Source organism: Puma concolor, chromosome C1, assembly GCF_028749965.1.
Source record: "Puma concolor isolate L17-30 chromosome C1, mPumCon1.1.hap2, whole genome shotgun sequence".
Taxonomy (NCBI): domain Eukaryota; kingdom Metazoa; phylum Chordata; class Mammalia; order Carnivora; family Felidae; genus Puma; species Puma concolor.
Window position 1 is genome coordinate 209,324,146 of NC_141674.1, and position 19,136 is coordinate 209,343,281.

Consider the following 19,136-nt stretch of genomic DNA (forward strand, 5'->3'; position numbering starts at 1 on the left):
ATACAGCAGCATTAAGTATTACATAATTAAAACGCTTCTAGTTACCGTCCTTTCAAACAGATTACTTGCAGTCCTCTTATTTTCAAGTTCTTGCCAACTTGATTACAAGTGTCTCACTCTATAGAGCACATACAACCAGAATTATTGGCTATAGAAGTCCTATTTTGTGCATTATTTGAAAATCCACATTTACACCGAAACACACCGGAATACTGTTTTAATTCACAAAGGATTAACAAGAGAATTCCTTTCTGTTCTTAACCAGGATCTCTCTGGGCTTTGGTGAGTCTCTGAAGAACTAAAAATTGTAAAATTACTGTGTGTTTGCTGGTACATAAGTATTTTAGAAATGGAGCCCATAGCTTTCACCAGGTTCTTAAAGTCATTTGCAATCCAAAACCAGTTAAAAACCACTGCAAACTGTGATCCTGGAACTTTTAAAAGGCACACTATCATTGCAAGCAACACCAAACAAAGCTACCAGGTGAACATTAACAGAAGTTGGACCACTATCAGCGATGCAACTAAAATGGCACTGACCACATCCTATCCTCCCGACAGTTTTAACTCAATTCTCCAGGAGTAGCACTCTCTTCACGTGACCGCACTCCTCCGACCTTATTTCATTCAGCTCCCCCAAGGGTACACACCTAATGGCTACAAGGAAAGCCACTCTTTGATCAGTATCTTCGCCGCTCACATTTCTACATTCCATACCATCTCGGCACAAGCTCACGTTTTCAAAACTGTGCATCCAAGTTAGTACGTCCAAAATTTTCACTGATGACTCTCCAGTAAATTCTTTCTTTCCAACAGGCTTGGACCTTTTTTCCCTTGTATAAAACTATGTGGTGCCCACAGCTGGAGCCTGGGTCCTCTGCATGGAGACCCTGGTGTGAGTCTTTCCAAGATGTCAGTGAATTCCTGACAGGGAATTGGTGAACACAGTCTTTCCAGACATCAGGGGTGAGGCAGCTGTAGGTCTTGGAAATGGATCAAATGTGGCCTTGGCAAAGCTGCCCAGGGTGGCAGTGCAGCCCCTAGCTGAGGGGCAGCAGTCGTCAATACGAGCCACCATCAGTAGCTTCTTGGGCACAGGGGCTGAGACAATGGCAGTGCCTCTGGAGGCAGGGATGAAGAGCCACGGTGGCCGGTCATCTTGCACGGAACAGTGTGGGGCTTGTTGATCTTGTTCCCCCCAGGAACCCTGCCACACAGGGACACTAGAAAAGCTTGGCCAGGATGATGACCCCAAGGATGGCAGTGGCTACCTCCCTGGACTTAACACCCGGACCAACGTGTCCAATGATAATCTCGGATGGCAACGAACACCTTGAACCTGGCCTGCGGGCCAGCGCAGGTCTGCTGCTGCACAGGTATTATCTTCAAAACCTCATTCTTAAGGGATGCTCCCAGGAAAAAGTCAATGACCTTGGATTCTTTGATGGGCAGGGAAGAGCGCGAGATCTCCTCCAGGGACTTCACCTTCACGTCCTTGATCAGGTGGCTCAGCTTGGTGATGGGGATCCGTTCCCTGTTTTCCGCCTTGCCTCTGCAAGCTCCGTGGCTCTGGCCTCACCCCAACCACCAACCACCGTCGTGACCCCAAGCCCCGATGGCACTGCCAAAGCCAACGAGGGAGACTCTGTGGCCTCCTAATCCAGGGCCACGGGCCCTCTGGCAGCACCAGTGTCTTCTCTCATTTGGTGTTTTCTTTCTCTGGTAGATACTTTTTAATGTTACTTAAAAACATTTTTTTAACGTTTTATTCTGAGGGAGGGAGAGAGAGAGAGAGAGAGAGAGAGCACACACACACACACACACACACACTCGTTGAGCGGGGGAGGGGAAGAGAGGGAGGGAGACAGAATCCGAATCAGACTCCAGGCTCTGAGATGTCAGCACAGAGCCTGACGCGGGGCCTGAACCCGGGAACCTTGAAATCAGTGTCCTGAGCCGAAGTCGGACTCTCAACTGACTGAGCCCTGCAGGTGTCCCATCTCTCTGGGAGATTCTTAAACTTCACACTTCCATCTCAAGATCTTAAATTCTGAGTGTCTCCTGACTGCACCCTTCCTCCTTTCTGACGGCCTTGTTTTGTAGGTACTGAAGCCACTCTCTACTCCCCTGCAGGCTTAGTCCTCTCCTACTATCATCCTGACTTTGGCTTACTTTTCTGCATAAAATGAGACACATTCGGGGTGCCTGGTGGCTCAGTTGGCTGAGCATCCGAACGTGGCTCAGGTCATGATCTCACAATTCATGAGTTCGAGTCCCTGTGTCGTGCTCTCTGCTGTCAGCACGACTGCTGCTTCGGATCCTCTGTCCCCTTCCCTTGCCTCCCCCCACTCTCTCTCTCAAAAATAAACATTAATAAAATAAAACAAGATACATTCAATAAAAACAGTCATAAATCTAAAAAATTTTAAAACAAGAATCCTTTTTATTATCAAAATATTCTATCACATAAGTTATTTATAAATTTGATGTTTATATAGTTTTGAATAATACCATATACAGAATCACTCTCACCCTATGGGATCAAAACCAATAACTGGCTGCTTAATTGCAGACAGGTGGTAAAAGAAAAACAAGCATACACACACGTCTGCATCTTCAAATTTTTAATTTAAAACATAATACATGTTCATAGAGATATCAAGACTTTGGTCTTTGAACATGAATCCTGTGATTAGAGTTCAGTGTTACCTTTCTTACACACACCCTCACCTAATAAACTTTTCTATTTTGTTTCATTAAGACGGAGCATGAACTAGAGACATTTGTGAAGCAATATGAATGTAAAAACAGTCCTTCTAGATTTTTACAATCCCCACTCCAGTCTTTTAAATTACCCACACTTAATTCGAACCAATATTTAGTGATTAGCCTTTGTCAAGTCTTTCTAAAACATCCAATCTGTTTACCAAGAAATTCTACTGCTTCTAACACCATTTTATTGGTTTACACCATATTAAATTATGTAATAACAGGTACAAGTGGCATAAACCGGTTTGAAAATGAATGCAAAAAACTCTCAGTGAACACAAAGCTCGACTGGTGAGAGCAAAATAGAGAAGATATACTAAAAGTAGTGAAATAGCAGTGAGAGAGTTTTTACTCAGGCTGTTTTACAGTGAGAATAGAAAACACTGGTAATTGTGGCAAGCACAGGAAGCTCCAACTCTACTTCAAGCCCAAGGGACTTGTAGGGTGTGTGGGGGTCATATATGTATATACCATATATGATGTATATATGACATTAACAAGTTTAACCTCTTTAAGAAATCAAATGTTCTTAATTAAGAGAAAGTTCTAGAGAATCAGGTCAGATTTTATCGTTTTTGGCAAAAGGCGCAATACCAGTAAGAATTATAAAACAAAAGGCACATACAGCATAATCTTCAGAATAAATTATGAGTTTTAGAGTGGAGTTTTTTCAGAGTGAAATTTTTTAATGTTCCCCTTTTTTGGCTTTACTGCAGTATAATTTGCATGCCATAAAATTTACCTATTTTGAGAGTACCCTTCAATAATTTACAGTAAATTTCTATAGTTGTCTAACCATTGCCACAATCTAGTTCTAGACTATTTCCATCACCCAAAAAAGTCCCTTAAGCCCGTTTGTAGTCAATCCCACTTTCAGCACACCTGCTTTCTCTTTCTACAGATTTCCTTTTCAGGTCATTTAAATGTAACTGAATTATATATAATCTTTTGTATCTGATTTTTCACTAAGCATAAAGTTGCTAAGGTTCATTAATGATATAACATTTATCAGTATTTCATTCCTTTGTAGTGCTGAATAGTACTTCATTGTATGGATATGCCACATTTAGTTTATTTTACCAGCTGATGGATATTTCGGGCTCTTTCCAGTTTTTGTCTACTATGAGTAATGTTGCTAGGCACGTTTGGGTACAATCCTTTGGTGGATACATGCTTTCATTCTGCTTGGACCAGATTTCTAGAAGTGGAAGTGTTGGATCATATGGAAATTGCTAAACTGTTGTCTAAAGTGGACTTATCAGTTACAGCAGATTTTTAAATGGAAAAATACTAGATGTGGAGTTAGGAATTTTTCATATGAGCTCTGGCTGTATCACTATTAACCGGCTGGGTGACCCTGAGTAAGTCATTTATCCACTCTGGTTCTGGGTAACACAAAAGGTAGTAAAGATAATCTCAAACTCTAATATGATTTCTTATGAAGCTTTACTCTCTGATCAAAAGTTAACATATATGAAGGACCAAAACAGACTTCAATATTACTTATTCCCTTTCTATTTGTTACCAGTATCCCTGGCCTGGGTTTCCTTCTTCTCATTCCCACGCACAGTGATGTGGGTGAATCAATAACCTTATGGCCTATAATGCCATCTAGCTCAAGTCCTCTGAGAAAAGCCAAAAGCCAAAAAAAAAAAAAAGTCAGGTGCAGCTGATGGAATTCTCCAGGTATACTCTGTATGGGGAGAAACAATGCTTCAGTAAAGGAAGCCAGGTATGATGGGAACACATGGTTAGAGTGTTTGAGGGTACGCAACATTTAAGTCCATGGAAGGTGACTGGAGACAAAAGAAATACAGATGTTAGTGTTAAGACCTCAAAGTTTGTCTTTTAATGTGAGACTGTCAAGGTGTATATGATGATTATAATTAAATGACATATAATATTAAAACCTGTCAACCCCAAAATTTGATTCTCGATAACAGAGCTAATAAATGGAGAAGAGAAAACCCACAAAATTGAGTGTGGCTGTTTAAATCAGTAATACTAAAGAGTCATTTATATTAAATGTTTGGTATGTATGATTAATTACCATCAATCAAAATTAAGAGTGATGCATACATACACTCAAGTGTTTATAATAAGTGTACATGTTAAATGGAAACGCATGCACACGTTCACAAACTTATGATCTGTGCATAATATATATTAAAGTACTTGCTAAATAAACATGCTGAATCTTGTTTACTGCTTACTAGTACTATCTGAAGGAATTCAGGCTGTGGGTACACAATAGCATTTTCCTAACAGATTCTAACAGGAATGTCTCTGTCAAAAAAATTAGTGCCTGGGGGGCCCCTGGCAGGATCAGTTAATGGAACATGCAACTCTTGACTTCAGGGCCGTATACACTGGGTATACAGATTACTTTAAAAAAAAAACAAAAACCAAAAAACAGTTTTTTAAATTAATTAAGTGGCTAGATTTATGCAATATAATATTAATGCAGCTCTAACTGTTTAAATCACTGTAGGACTTTCATTTTGTATACGTTTCTATGTGAATATTTAATTTAAAAGATCTATTTAAAAATCCCACCACTAGTTAACCTCTAACTAAGAGAATACAACCTCAAAGTAAGGACAGATATAAACTCATACCAAAAATGAAAAAAAAATGTTTAAAAAAACCTAAAACTATTATTTTCATAATCTCAGGCTTTTTGACCAAAATATAGTTTGTATCAGTTCACAATTAGGCATTGATCTATTGAGGAAAGCTAAGTACAGATAGAAAGTTGGTGGCTGCTTCCATTCGCCTTTTTAAGCCAAAACAGTGTTTTAAATATAAAATGTTCTAAAAAACATGTTTGAAAGCTTAATGTCTGAGTCAAACATTACATTTACTAAAGGGATATGAGCTTCAACACCACAGAGATAAATTACATTTTAAATCTTTATTTATGGTTCTGTCTCAGAGGTTGCTATTTTTGGCCAAGCAAATCTACAACCAGCAAGACTCTTCACAAGCTAGATGAACCCAAGGGTGAGGAGGAGGAAATAATGATGGGACCATCTCTTTGTCTTTCGTTTTATAGACCTGGGAAAAAGCCAGACTGCTTTTCCATCTGACTTCAACTGCAACACAACACCTACCTCACAATGCTATCGCACTTATTTCCATGTCTAGTCTTGAAAGAATAGCTTTTGGAAGGCCAAGTTCCCTGCCAAGAACAACTATAAAACCTAGATCAGAAATTAAAAAGTACTGGGGCACCCGGGTGGCTCTGTCGGTTAAGCATCGGACTCTTGAATTCAGCTCAGGTCATGATTTCGTGGTCTGTGAGATCGAGCCCCATGTGGGGCTCTTCACTGACAGTGCAGAGCCTGCTTGCGAGGCTCTCTGCCCCTCCCCCACTCGCGCGTGCTCTCTCAAAATAAATAAACTTAAAAAAACAAACAACTGACAATGAAGTTCAAAAAATAACATTAACTCTTACTAGTTAATTTACTTGCAAGAAGTAGTTCAAGTATCTTTAACCAGCTGAACATTTTTTGTTTATTTTTTAAAAACAGGAGGATGAGGAATATAAACAGGTTTAAAAATCTTTACAAATAGTAAATATTTGTCCTGCTCATAAACTAGAGATAAACCCTAAAAAGTTTAACTTATTAAAAAAAAAAAAAAAGTAAATGACTCTGTAACAAGTAGCTATTGTCTGTTAGAACATGCTTGAACCTGCTTTCCCAAGCTTAATCACTAGGCAATCTTCTATCAACAAGCAATAAATATAAGTGTTTTCAAATAGGGTTCACTTTCAAGCCATGAAATAAATACAAGAAGACTTAACACTATGAAAACAGAAACAGAAAATTCAAAAGCAAAACAAAACCCAGAAAAATAACAAAAAGTTTCTAGTGCAGAGTTATGGTAAAAAAAAAAAAAAAAAAAAAAAAAGTCTAATTACAGCAAATTTTACAGAACTGTCCCAATATTTTCCGCAATGCTGGTGTCTGACTATACTGCTGAAAGGGCACTAGTAAGAGATGATATAGTAAATTGCAGACAAATTAACATTTCTGGACTTAACAATGTTACTGGGTAAAGTACATGGAAAAAAGCACAGAATACGGTTGGCTTGAAAATTTAGCTCCATGACTAAATCAAAGTCATAGTTTCCACCACTGTAAAATTAGTTCAAAATCTCTCATGGCTGTCACAGTTTTAAAAAATATACATAGTTTTAAGGAATTTTATTTAAAAATAACATTTGGGGCTCAGTTAAGTGTCCTGAGTCTTGACTTCGACTCAGACCATGATCGTGCAGTTCATGGGATCAAGCCCCACATCAGGCTCTGTGCTGGGCATGAAGCCTGCCTGAGATTCTCAATCTCTCTCTCTCTCTCTCTCTCTCTCTGCCCCTCCTCAACTTGTGTATACACCTGCTCTCTCTCTCTCTCTCAAAAAAATAATACATATGATATATATATTATATATATAACTTCCATTTATTTTAAGAATTGTATCCTAGTCAATCCAACAAATCAAAACCCTAGTCATGTTTTTCTAAAGCTGTGTTAATTGTACCAAATCATAAAATAAACACAATGTTCCCGATTCTAAATTTTGACAATCTTAACAGTGTGGGAGAAAAAAGCATCAACACTAGAAAACAATCCCTATTAGAACCATACGAGTAATCACCCTCAAGGTCTTGGAACAATGAGATTGTAAGACTTTAGGAAAGAAGACCTGTATCAGAGTAGCAACATAATTCAGTGGTTAAGAACTCAGATTTAAGGGGTGTCTGGGGCTCAGTCAGTTAAGTGGCCGACTCTTGATTTCAGCTCAGGTCAGGATCTTGCGGTTCGTGGGACCAAGCCCTGCAATGGGCTGTCAGCAAAAAGCCTGCTTGGGATTCGTGCTCTCCTTCTCTCTCTCTCTCTCTCTGCCCCTCCCTCAACACGTTCTCTCTCCCTCTCTCTCTAAAGATAAACAAATAAACTTAAAAAGAAAAAAAGAGCTCAGATTTAAGAACCAGATGGGTTATTTCATTCCTATCACAGCCATTTACTAGGTGTGACTTTAACATCTTCGTAATAACATCTACTTTAAAATGCTATTTCACTTCCACTTCTAATATTGAAAGAAAGGCTTTTACAAAACCAATTCTTCAGGCAAGAACAACTATAAAAACTGTATGAAAATAAAAAGCTACACCCCCTCACACCCATCAAAACAGCTACTATTAGAACACAAAACAAAAAACAGAAAATAACAAGCGCTGACAAATATGTGAAGAAATTGGAACACTTGAGCATTGCTGGTAGGAATATAAAATGGTGCCATCGCTATGGTAAACAATATGGAGGTTACTCAAAAATTAAAAATGGATGCCACATGATCTAGCAATTCCACCATCCAGGTATATTCTTAAAATAACTGAGAATAGGGTCTTAGTGAAATATTTGTATACCCATGTTCATAGAAGCAGTATTCAAAATAGCCGAAAGATGAAAACAACCCAAGTGTTCACTGACAAATGAATGGATAAGCAAAATGGGGTACACACATGCAACAGAATATTATTCAGCCTTAAGAAGGAAGGGAATTTGCGGGGAGCCTGGCTGGCTCACTCGGTTGGGCATCCGACTTCTCAGGTCATGATCTCACGGTTCGTGAGTTTGAGCCCCGCATCGGGCTCTGTGCTGGCAGCTCAGAGCCTGGAGCCTGCTTCGGATTCTGTGTCTCCCTCTCTCTCTGCCCCTCCCCCGCTCACACTCTGTCTCTCAAAAATGAGTATGTGTAAACAAAAAAAAGTTAAAAAAAAAAAAAAGGGAAGGGAATTCTGAGACACGCTACAACCGACATGAACCCTGAGTCACAAAAAGACAGACACTCTGATTCCATTTATATGAGGTATCTAGAGTGGTCAAGTTCATATAAACAGAAAGTACAATGATGGTGCAAAGGTTCAAAGGAGAGTGGAAAGGGGAGTTACTGTTTAACAGGTACAGAATTTTAGTTTTGCAAGATGAAAAGTTCTGGAGGTGATGGAGGTGATGGAGGTGACAGGTGCACATCAGTATGAACATACTTAGTATCACCCAACTGTACACTTAAAGTTGATGAAGATAATAAATTGTACATTATGTGCATTTTATAACAATTTAAACAAAGAAACACCAACTGTTTAAAAGCATCAAACAACAACAAAGGCAACCTGGATTTGTGGGGCCAAGATTCGGGACAAAAAGCAAGTACACTGACAGGAGGCCGACATTCGCCTTCAATCATTTGTTTTATTTGGAGGACTGGAAATGGGAGGCTAAGAAGAATGTCACAGGTAGGCTGGCTATCAAGCAGCTAGGACTTATGAAGCCAAAGTCTGCAAAGGAAAGAAATGCAAAGAAGAACCAGAAATTCCGCAAGTAATTTTCATCAAGACGTTTCCTGACCTACTACCTAAGCGCGGGCAAGACACCAATACACTAGAGACAAAGCAGCCCTGGGAGGCTACAGAGTGCAACAGACACCACGGGTAGACCTGCAGGGGTGAGGAGACAGAAGATGGAATTGAAGGTACAGTAACATGAAGAGCAAACTGGTAAACACCTCAGGCTTCTAGACCCCAGCCAGCTATTCCCTACGAGCAAAGAGATGCCCTGGAATAAAGACAAAGTCAAACAGAGGAACCTTAACAAAGCCTAAAGTCAGCTCCAACTAGACCATGGTAATCTGCCCATGCTGTACCTGCCTGCCAGAACTACATGTCCTTTGAAGAAAGATACTACCATCCAGTGCCTCCCCAATTTTTTATATACCATGTTAGAAAAATTACCAGGCCTGTCCCACACACCAAAACAAACACCCCAGGATTAAGTATCTAAAAGCCAAGGGGGAAAAAAACTCCAGGAAGTCAAAGTATTCTGAAATTCTTATCCAGGAAGTGGTTTAAAATATACACATATGTAAGGTAACTGTAAGTCGGGAATCTATGTTATAATCTCTAAAGTAGCCACTACAATAATAATAAAGGAATAAATAAATAACAGCTAATGGGGAAGGGGTATGGATAATAAAACATACTTGATTCACACAAAAAAGGCAAGCAAGCTGGGAAAATCAATAAAGAACAGGTGAGACAAATAGAAAAAAAAACAACATAATGGCAAATTTAACCCCAAATATATTAACAATTAAATAAACATAAATAAACCATATGCTTCCATTTAAAAACAAAGATTATCAGATGGGGTTAAAAAGCGTGTTACTGTATGGTGTTCACAAGTGACACACCTTAAATACAAGGACACAAAAGCGTGAGAAGGAAAGAAAGCTGCCATACAAACATAAACTGAAAGACAGCTCATAGAACAATACTAGACAAAGTAGACTTTAAGGCAAGAAGTATTACAGGGAATAAAGAAGGATATTTCATAAAAAGAGTCTTTTCAACAGGAAAATAAAATAGCCCTAAATTTTTATTTTATAGCAAAACCTCAAAATACATAAACTAAAAGAAAAAGACAAATCCATAATCAAATCTAAAATTTTAACATTTCTCAGGAGCTAATAGGACAGACAACAATATTTAGTAAAGACGTGGAAAATCTGAACATGGTTAATAAATTTGACCAAACAGGTATTTATGCACTTTACTGAACAACTACAGTTTAAAAACTATAATTAATGTAAATTTAAAACTTCTCTTCGGGGAGCACCTGAGTGGCTCAGTCAGCTGAGCGTCTGACTTCAGCCCAGGTGATGATGTCGGGCTCTGTGCTGACAGCTCAGAGCCTGGAGCCTGCTTTAGATTCTGTATCTCCCTCTTTCTCTCTGCCCCTCTCCAAAATAAAAAAAAATAAATAATAATTAAAAAAAAAAACACACACACACATTTTAAAACTTCTCTTCAGGGTGCCTGGGTGGCTGAGTTGGTTGAACATCTGAATTCCGCTCAGGTCATGATCTCACAGTTTGTGGGTTCAAGCCCCGCGTCGGGCTCTGTGCTGACAGCTCAGAGCCTGGAACCTGCTTTGGATTCTGTGTCTCCTTCTCTCTCTCTGTCCCTCTTCCACTCACACACTCTCTCCCTCTCTCTCTTTCAAAAATAAACATTAAAAAACAAAACTTTAAAAACTTCTCTTCAAACACATCATAAAGAGAGAAAAGGCAGGCCCAGAGTGGAAGACAATATCTTATAAAACATGTATCTACAAAGAACTTTTATCCAGGATCCATAAAAGGCTCTTACAAGTGACTAAAAAGCAAACAAAAATCCTAGAAAACTCACATTAAAGAAAAATGGATAAAAAAAGGCTTGTGCACTTTTATTTACATTATATATCAACAAAAATGTCAAAAAAAATTAGAAGAGAAAAATCAGACAGTACACTGTAGGGCTAGTGTACTACCAAGTGGATGAAATAACCACTAGGGTATCTAATATTTTGGGTGAGTTTCTAAGTATTCCAGTATTTCTGGTTTTAAGTAACTTCTGATGACAATTAGGAATCTTAAGATCATACACCAAGTTACTTCTTCAAGGAGAATTTTAGTATCAGGTGCAAACAAAAAAATGAGAAAAGAAACACAGAATACTATTCTAATATGCTTCAATAGCTTACACTGGGGGCGCCTGGGTGGCTCAGTCAGTTAAGCATCCGACTTCAGCTCAGGTCATGATCTCAGGGTTCCTGAGTTTGAGCCCCATGTCAGGCTCTGTGCTGACAGCTCAAAGCCTGGAGCCTGCTTCAGATTCTGTGTCTCCCTCTCTCTCTGCCCCTCTCCCGCTCACATTCTCTCTCTCTCTCTCTCTCCCCAAAATAAACAAACTTTAAGACAAAAAATTAAAAAAAAAAAAAAAAAAAAAAAAGCTTATGCTTAGATCATGGAAAAAGTCACTATTCTTCGATTAGGTTTAGGGAACCAGGATTATCTGCCCAAATGGAGGTCCACAGCATACAACTGCCCAATGACAGAACTTGGAAAAAGGAACCACAATTGTTTAGAGCAATGCTTAATACATAATACACACTTGCTGCATACTTGGTGAACGAATGAATTTATCCTCATAAGCACAAAGGTGAATGAATGTTAGCTCAACCCTGGGTAAATAACCATAAATTCTGTTAAGCAGAGTTAATATACATAATTTTGCACTGAGGTAGTACACACAAGTGGTAAAGACCATGGGCTTTTGACTCAAAAAAGACCTGGATTCACAATTCCAGTAACATAGTTAACTGTGTGATCTTGGCACGTTAGTTAATCTCTCTAACTTTGGTTTATTCATTCGTGAATTGGACAGTATAATAACACCTGGAAGGTCAGGTATTTAAAACATTTAGCACAGGGAGACAGCCATGTAGTAAATAGTATGTGTTACATATTCAGAAAAATATTTTTATTTTTTTATAATTTTTTTAAATCTTTATTTATTTTTGAGAGAGAGAGAGAGAGAGAGAGAGAGAGAGAGAGAGAGAGACAGAGTGCGAGTGGGGAGGGGCAGAGAGACAGGGAGACACAGAATCTGAAGCAGGATCCAGGCTCCGAGCTGTCAGCACAGAGCCCGATGCGGGGCTGGCACTCATGAACTGTGAGATCATAACCTGAGCTGAAGTTGGACGCTTAACCAACTAAGCCAGCCAGGTGCCCCAAAATATTTTTACTTTTTTTTTTTTTAATTTTTTTTTTCAACGTTTTTATTTATTTTTGGGACAGAGAGAGACAGAGCATGAACGGGGGAGGGGCAGAGAGAGAGGGAGACACAGAATCGGAACAGGCTCCAGGCTCTGAGCCATCAGCCCAGAGCCTGACGCGGGGCTCGAACTCACGGACCGCGAGATCGTGACCTGGCTGAAGTCGGACGCTTAACCGACTACGCCACCCAGGCGCCCCAAAATATTTTTACTTTTTAAAAGGAATTAAAAATGCAAATTTTCTTAATAAAAAAATAAAAATTTTATTGCTTTCCCAAACTACTGCTTAAAAACAACAATCAAAAGGTATTTTAAGGATTAAATGAAATATATTTAAATATGCTTAAAACAGTGCCTGGCACACGCTAAGGGCTTTGAAAGTGTTATGTGCTAGTATAAGGAATAGTACTGGGGAGACTCCTAGCCAACCAAGGCTTCATGAACCCACTTTAAGAGTTCCTAAAGAAACTGTCATCAACTTAATACTTCTCTACTCACACCTCCTGTTTTTTCCTTCATTACAGACAACACAGGTAGCTGTTCACTTTCGGTTTTAAAATAGTATAGGGGCACCTGGGTGGCTCTGTTGGTTCAGCGTCTGATTGTGGCTCCGGTCATGATCTCACAGTTAGTGGGTTTGAGCCCCGCAATGGACTCTGTGCTGATAGCTCAGCCTGGAGCCTGCTTCAGATTATGTCTCCCTCCCTCTCCCTGTCCCTCCCCTACTTATGTGCTCTCTTTCTCTCTCTCTCTCTCTCAGAAAGTGAATAAACATCAGTAAAAATTTTAATGGTATTAAAAACACCTTCAGAGTCCAAAGAACTTGAAAACTTAAAAATGATCTAACCAACACATCCTCCACCCATAGACAGGCCCATAGACAGACAGGCCACAAGGAACCCATAAACCACTTGAAACTGTATATAAAAGTGTATGTTGTGTGGTGTGCAGATGCACAGATGTCTACTTTTAGTAGACGGTCCATGACTCTTGACCATTCTTTCAAGGGGTCTAAAATCCCAAAAAGATAAAAACCAGAGTTCTTACGCAACAAATCTATTTTACTTACAAATAAGGAAACAAGAGTTTTACCCAGAGAAGTTAAATAACTTAGGCAAACAATGACAACACAGGAACTGACAACATAGGGACAACATAGGAACAACATAGGAAGTGGAGGACCTCTTAATTCATCATTAAATATTTTTTCTCCAGTTCTCCAAATTTCCTGGACCCACACACACAAAATATGGAAGCAGTCCCCTTTATGAACAAAAGTTTCATTTCCAGGGAGCCTCGGTGGCTCAGTTAAGCATCCAACTCTTGATATCAGCTCAGGTCATGATCGCGTGGTCGTGTGGTGTGATCAAGCCCTGCGTTGGGCTCATGCTGAGCATGGAGCTTACTTAGGATTCTCCCTCAGTCTCAGTCTCTCTTCCCACGCCTAGCCCTCTCCCGGCTCGCGCTCTCCCTCTCTTAAAAAAAAAAAAAAAAAAAAAAGGTTTAATATCCTTTACTACCTCAAGAAATATGTGCTGTATTTCTGACTGCACCACTTTATGCTGAATAAATACTCGCCTCCCTAAAGTCAACGTCATGCACTGCTACATCACCACTGCATAAACACAGAAAACAGTTCACAGGGCATGGTAATCAAGGCGTTTATGAGTCTATTAATTTGTTAGAAACAGGAACTGAGATGGAAGGCAAGGAAGAAATCCTAATTACCAAGCACAACACTCTTGACCTTTACAGTATTTATGATGATGCCCTGGTTTTTTTTTTTTTTTATATAACACAAAGGCCTGGTACTTGGATTGTAATCTAAACAGAAAAGGATGCCTCAGTATTTATATTGTCAGTCGCAAATGTGAAAACTACAGTACATATGGGTAAAATGTGTCTTTCCTGGGTCAGAAAAAATACTGAACAGGTGTGAAGCTCAATAATCTCAAAGCCACTGGATCCGATTTTCTATTATTTTGAACTTAAGATGTCATTTTAAAGGCAGAGAAGGTGCCAAAAGACTCCTAAGCAACCTGCGCTCTTCCAGAATATAGCTATTTTCAAACTTCTCTAAATGTGCAATCTAGAATATCGTAAAGAAGAAATGTTTTTTGGACCTAAAGCATTAGAACCTAGCAGAAAATACATGAACACAAATTCCATCATCTCCATATTCTCATTCTATCATCTGACCTCCCAAAACACATAAATCCTTGGTAGCTTCAGCAAACAGCTTACTTATTTCTCTCAAGGCGGTTCCCTGCCACCTCTTGTCATTGGTAACTCCAACACTGACAATAATGACCAATCTGACACACTCTACGGGTGCCTAAATTTTCACCCCCCACCTTATTTTATTCCCTTCACCCATATGTTGATATGGGTAAACCCTGAGCCTCATCATTAACAAGACACCAAATATCTCTGGTGCCAAAGATCTTCTTTTTCCTCCTACCTTTCCTACTCTGTTACACTGAAAGGAACCTGCTCCTCACTCTCACTAGGTCTCCAGCTTTACTGATCCCTAATAGCTAATACTGCTATTTTCTAGGATCTTATGATTCAGTTGCCTACTTCTTAAACACCACAGACTCACAATCAACCATTTCAATAATGCTACTACCCTTAGAATTCTCCCCCATACCCAATAAGGCTAATTCCATCAGTAGGTATTCCTGATTTTGAACATTCTTGTCTGAAACTGCCAAGTATACCTGGAAAAAGTACACTCTGCTGACCGCCTCCACTATGCAAACGTTGTGCCAACTCAACTAAATTATCCCCTCACAACTACAGATGACCCATTTATTTACAGATGGCAGACCCCAGCACAGGGGATATTCCAAACTTTGTCCTTGTGTGAGATTCCTATCACTGCTGAATAAATGACCATAAATTTAGTAGCTTGCTTACTTTCTCATGGTTCCAGAGTTCAGAAGAGTAAAATTAGTTTCCCTGGACTAAAGTCAAGATGTCAGCAGGGCTGGTTCCTTTTAGAGGATCTGAGGGGGAGCCCAGTTCCTTGCCTTTTTCAGCTTCTAGTGGTTACCTGTATTCCTTAGCTGTAGCCCCTCTTCCATCTTCAGAGCACATCACTCTAATCCCTGCCTCAGTCATCACATCACCTCTGTCACCTACTGACCCTCCTTTTGTAATGACCCTGTGATTCCACTGGGCCCACTGGGGTAACTTAGGACAATCTCCTCACCTCAAGATCCTTAATCTAGTCACATTTACAAAGTTCCTTCTGCCCTATAACGTAACAATCCCTAAGTTCCAGATACCAGTCATGGGCATATTGGGGCGGGGCGGGAGGGAGGGCAGGTTACTCGGCCTACCACTTGACCTTTAACACCTCACATACTGCAGTTCCCCTAAGCCAATGGTCCCACCTTCTACTTTACTAAGGAGACTAAGAGCATCAGAAGCTCCTCAGCTTCTCTCTTCACAAAGTTGCGGCTACATTTTGCTTGATCTCTTTACTCATCCTTAGCGACTTTCCAAATAAATAGCTTAAAGAAGCAGTGAGACCCTCCTTTCCAGGGTGAACTCTCTCCCTATGCCTATGAATTTACAGCCTCGATCTAACCTTTCAGGAAAACCTGCACTACTACCATAGCTCTATTTGTGAAAATGACTGGAAATATGGACAAATTCAAGTAAAAATATGCAAATAATTTCACCATAGAGTTTTATGCAGAAAATTTCTCTATTAACCTTCCAGTAACCCTATGTATCACAATAGGAAATGCTTTTCTATTTCCTTTGGCATTAACTCTAACTGCTCAAAAGTAGCCTACAGAATACCATCCGTGTATTTACTTTCCCTTCTTATGACATTCATTTTTATAGTTTAAAAAGAAAAATCAACTGAGTAGTAATATATACTTATAGTTTATATTCACAAAGTGATTACAGAACTAGGACAGATTTTCTCCATAACATGCTCAACTCTTTCCCCAATCACTAATCTTTTAAACAATGAAAACTGACAATGGAACTTTTACTAAGCAGCCTCAAACCAATCTTACAAGCTCAACATGGCAAGTTTCAGACACTAGGAAGGGGTGGAGTGGCAGAAACCAGAAGTCATGTACATTTAGAGACATGTACATTTTTCTTTTTGAAACACTGCACCTGCCAAACAGCAAAGTTACATGAAACAAACTGTGACCAGTGGCTGCCTCCATGTAACCAGTGATTCCATTTTCCAGAGTCAGTGTGTCCCATAGTATCTACACATCCAGTCTGCAGCATGACATTTTATATCCAGACGCCTCCTTGTTAAAAGTCAGCCAGCTGTAAGTAGGTGGTAGGGTGGGTAGACAGTGAAGCATCTTCTCTCCTCCCTCTCTGAGCCTGAGATCTCAAATTCCACCAGTTAGAGTCAGTATTCATAGGAAGAAAATATGTGTCTAAGATCCATGATGGTACAGTCAGTATACTTCAGGTATATGCACTATCTAGCAGGTAGTCGCCCAAGAAGTCTGGAATGAGGGTAAAAATCTTCAAGGAAAATAATGTAAACATCAACAGAAAAAAAAAAAAAAAAACTTTGTATTTTTGGAAAATTAAAAGCATTTCTACTTCTTAACCAAAGTATTGGGTTACATAAATGCACATTTGTCAAAAATAATTTATACATGCCAGTTCTGCACATTTCAATGTATAAACATTACCTTAATCTTAAAAATCACTTATTTAATAAGCTCAGACACTAAACATAAAAAGACAAAACAAAGAAAATGAAGTCTATGAAAATGAAAGAATTCTATTTTGTAGGATGTGAAGATATCTTATCAATACTTTACTTTCTTTCCAAATCGACAGCAGCATATTTTTAAAAAGCATTTTGCAAAAGTGTATCTATAATCTGTTAAAAACCAATCTGTGTGAATTTATTTAAACTACATGTGAATGCCTGGTTTGTTCCAAGAGATGTGCTGCGTGTCGGGGACACTGGCCCCTCCTCCTAAAATTCAGTCTGGCATGGGCACCTGGATGGCTCAGTCGGCTGAGCATCCAACTCTTGATTTGGGCTCAGGTTATGATCTCACGGTTCATGGGATCAAGCCCGAAGTCGGGCTCCGAGCTGACAGCATGGGATTCTCTCTCCCCACTATGTTCTGCCCCTCCCCCTGCTTGCCCGTGCTCTCTCTCTCAAAAGTAAATAAACATTAATAAAAAAAAAAAAAAAAAAAGTTTGGTCTGGCAGAGAAATGAGGCCCTAAACAGTTAATGATGATTATGGCGAATGCCGCAAAGGAACAGCACCGGGTACGGTGAGACAACTGCAGTCGGCGGGCAGTACACGGCACAGCTCAGGGAAAGCTGCCCAGAAATTGAAGCTAAGACTTAAAAGGATAAGTAGGAGCAAATCACGTAAAGAGAGGAAACATTCTGGAAACATTTCCAGACAGAAGACATATGTGAAAATTTCAAGATGAGCCACACAAATTTCAGCAGGGCAGTAACTTGATCATGTGGCTTTCAGATAATAACTCCAAGAGCAATACGGAAAAGAAAATAGCAAAGGACACAGTGAATGTTCTAAGACTAGTTACTGAATACTCCGAGAGAGAAACGAAGGTGCTTTCATCCTGGGTAGTGAGGAAAGTGGAAAAACTGCAGAACGTAGACATCCGTGAAGTAGAGAGAACGGGGAAGATACTGACAAGAATAATTCCCAGGTTTCTGGCATAGAAAATGGAATGATCAACAGGTTCATTTGAAAATGCCTATTCCGAAGTAGCTCTCAGACAACAAATACAAAGGTAGCCATCAACTTGACAAACGAATGTACCAAATCTCAATCTCACAGAACGAGGCTAGAGATAAAATGTGGGAATCATCTGCACAGAGGCACTAACCGAAGCTATGGTAGCAAACGAGGTATGCCAGGAGGAGGAAAAGTCTGGGTTACTACACCCCAAGAAGGCCTCCATTTAAAGGGCTGAGGAGAAAGAAGAGAAAGTACTTGAAAAGAAACAGAAAGGTAGGAGGCACACCAAAGGAGTGCTAGGTCACCGGAATTAAGGACCCAGCACACGAGAGGAAGAAAAGAGTAGCCACCTGTGCCAAAGGCCGCTGCAAACAGTCAAAGGGCAAGAGCAGTATTCACAGTGATCTCTGCCTTCAGAGATGTGCAGACCTGGTGATTCTAGTGAGAGCAAGACGGAACAGCACAGTTGAGGAAGCAGGTGGAACTGGAACATACCCAAAGTGATGAAAGATGAGAGAAGGGAGACAGCAAGTGGCGACATGTCTTACGAGACACTTGGCTGTGGATGGCAATGGAGACCCTGAGAGGCAGTGCAGGAGTCCAACAGAAAATTTAGTAGAATTTTATTTTGAGGATGTGAGTAGCCTGAACATGTCTCATGCTGATGAGTAAGACTCAGTAAAAAGGCAGAGCCCTGAAAATACTTTAGGTTTTTGACAAGGTAGAAAGGAATGGGATGCTTAGCACAGGAGGAACACTGGCCTTTAACAGGAGAGGAGACACTGCCCTCCATTAAAACGGGAGGGAAAGAAAAAAACACAGAAGGGGAGAAAATACAGACAAAACTGTAGGTAGAACGGTAAGAACCGAACACGGGTTCTACCCGATGCTTCTTGCTCTTTCCCCTGGGAAGTGGAAGGCAAGATCATTTATTTATCAAGAGTGAGGAGGCCAGCAGGAGAGCTGAACGTCTGAGG

General features: G+C 39.9%; 1 protein-coding gene and 1 pseudogene across 3 annotated transcripts in view; both read right to left on the bottom strand.

The window, feature by feature from the left end:
• CUL3 (cullin 3) overlaps positions 1-19,136 on the bottom strand; it is a 97,021-nt gene that overhangs the window by 32,580 nt on the left and 45,305 nt on the right. The window lies entirely within an intron of this gene.
• On the bottom strand, positions 800-2,418 carry LOC112862284 (small ribosomal subunit protein uS5 pseudogene; annotated as a pseudogene).